Source organism: Dioscorea cayenensis, chromosome 20 (assembly GCF_009730915.1).
Source record: "Dioscorea cayenensis subsp. rotundata cultivar TDr96_F1 chromosome 20, TDr96_F1_v2_PseudoChromosome.rev07_lg8_w22 25.fasta, whole genome shotgun sequence".
Taxonomy (NCBI): Eukaryota; Viridiplantae; Streptophyta; class Magnoliopsida; order Dioscoreales; family Dioscoreaceae; genus Dioscorea; species Dioscorea cayenensis.
This window is the reverse complement of record NC_052490.1, coordinates 21,541,024-21,543,577: the sequence shown is the minus strand read 5'-3', so window position 1 is coordinate 21,543,577 and position 2,554 is coordinate 21,541,024.

The window sequence follows — 2,554 nt, the reverse complement described above, 5'->3', positions numbered from 1 at the left end:
GCACACGTTTACATCATAGATCGCTTTGCTTCTTTAGTAACAGACATGTTGGTGGAGATCTTGCTATACATGCACAAGCCAGAATGCTTGAATACAACTGCCCTTGTTCCCCTCCAAATCATTGTGCTAACTTGAATACGAGGAGGTTGGCACACATTCCCACATTTTGAGCCCGACTTATGTCTTCGCACTTGAACCTTCTCAAGGTTTCCTCCAAATGCTGCATTTACGATCCACATTGGCTTCTTTCTCTAATACTCGGCCTCACAACCCTATCTGCACGAAAGTAACATAAATACACACATATTAGCGTTAAAACCCGATAAAAGTAATGCTCATCATAAGGAAGGAACACTTCGTCTTTTTATCACACAAGCACTTATCAAACTCCCCCACACTTTCGCTTTTGCTTGTCCTCAAGCAAAAATCAAAACATTGTATGCATAGATGAAGGAAATATTGGAAGTGCTTAGCCTTAGGTTCACCAAAGCATGCAAAGAGAACATTCTACAAGTAAGGGAAATTTCAACACTAAATACGAAAAATCATTGTTGTAGCTAAAAACTTGAATCAAAAAGGACAACAAACCCAAAATCGTGTAATTGTGTGAACTCACTCAATTCAACCCAAAGTATACTCCTCAAAGTTATACATATAAAGGACTTATTTATCTACAAAAGGTAACAAAAATTCAAAAACGATAGTAGCTTCACACATCCTCTAAGGTAACCCATTCCAAAGAGGCCGCTAAGGTGGCTTTCACACTTTCGAGGTGGTAGCTCTTTCTACCGGGGTGGTAGCTTTCACACATCCCATGAGATAGCTTTCACACATAACTAGTATCTAACTTATGGAAGTAGCTTCATACGTCATAGGTGGTAGCTCTTTACACCCAACAAGCACAACTAAACAACAAAACTATTTTGTTCTTTCTTTCCATTTTTCCATATTTTTTCAGCAAAATAACATAAGAAACAAAACTAAAACTAGTCCCTTTAACATCAAACTTGAGTTTCCAAAAGAGTTTAAAGAGTGAGTAGTGCACATGTGTTAATCTGGCAAAAATTCCTAAAAAGTCAAGCAAGAACTAGAGCATGAGAACATTCAATGTTAAAAATTCTCCTATACTCAAGAATACAATCATTGCAACTAAGGTGAACCACCATTGGCTATATGAGCAGGTATAACAATCATGACTAATATAAAAGTGAGGTGTGCACTATGAAACCTCCCCTCCTCCCCCGCCTCGTCCCCCCACCCCCACAAGCACTTAAGATGTACATTGTCCCCAATGTACACAAGCAAGCTCACTAAGGATGTATATAAATAAAGAATAAATGTGGGAGAAGCAATCAAAACAATACTCCCCTGACTCCTAGTGTTACATTTGATGGAGTTAATTTGTTAGGAGTGGTGTTCCAATTGGTTGTGAAGCACACACGGCCAAGTGCCGAAGCACCTTGACCGTGTCTATGACAAGTTCTCAATTCCCATGATGACATGACCATCTGCACGCATACACGAGGCAGTTCAGTAAAGCTCAATAAAATAAAAATAGCTCGAGCAAATAAAAGATAGAGAAATGAATACAACTCGAGACAACAAAACGAAAATAAAACTCAGAAGGAAAATCCTTTCGGAGTATACAAGTCCAAAATGAAATGTAAAAAATAAAGAAATGAAAAGAGAAATCAAATGTCAGTGTCATCAGGTCTCTGCTCCGCTGCTGATGCTAGTGCTAGATCAAAGGGTGCCGGTGGATCCGATGAGGGTGATGTAGGAGGTGCATAAGAGGTGCGGAGTCGTAACAAAAATGGTGAGGCAACGTCTCTCTATAGGATCTGCTGTAGAATGTCGAAATGTGCTATGAACTATGTGAACTGTGTGGCCTGCATCGCATGAATCTTTGCTATATCTGATCGTGCCTCAGCAATCTCGGTTAGTACCACTCCCACAGCACTCTCGAGCCTCTCAAAATGATCATGGGATCGAGATGGTGAAAACATGTGTACTGGGGGTGGGTCCTCTGTCGCAGGAGGTACGTCGGTCTCCATCGACGTTAGCTGATGCTCGGAGGCAGGCTGAGAAGCCCCGGCATCGTCTCTCTCAACCTCAACTATCTCTGGGGCAGGAATAATCAGAGCATATACTCCTGACTGAACTCTCCATACCATCCCCATCAATCTCAATGTCTTCATACCTAGGGGAGCAGGTATAGTCACCTTCTCGGGCCCTCTGATCGCGTCGAGTAAACCCATACTGATGACTAGTCTCGTGATATAGGGGCCCGAGAAAATCCCTCCATGTCTGGCATATTGCCCCTGATATCAAATATACTGTGCCAGGATATGGCCTAAATGTATCGGTGTGCGCCGCACCATAGAGTACAAATATAAAAGTTCCTGTCAGCTAAGCAGACCAGTACTGTCGCCTCGCCTGCTCACTGACCTACATATAATAGCGTGAATGTATCTGTAACTAAGGCGGTAAAGACAAGTGGCCTTCGAAACCCCAATTTCATACTGCCCCTGTCCAAACAATACTCTGTACGCAC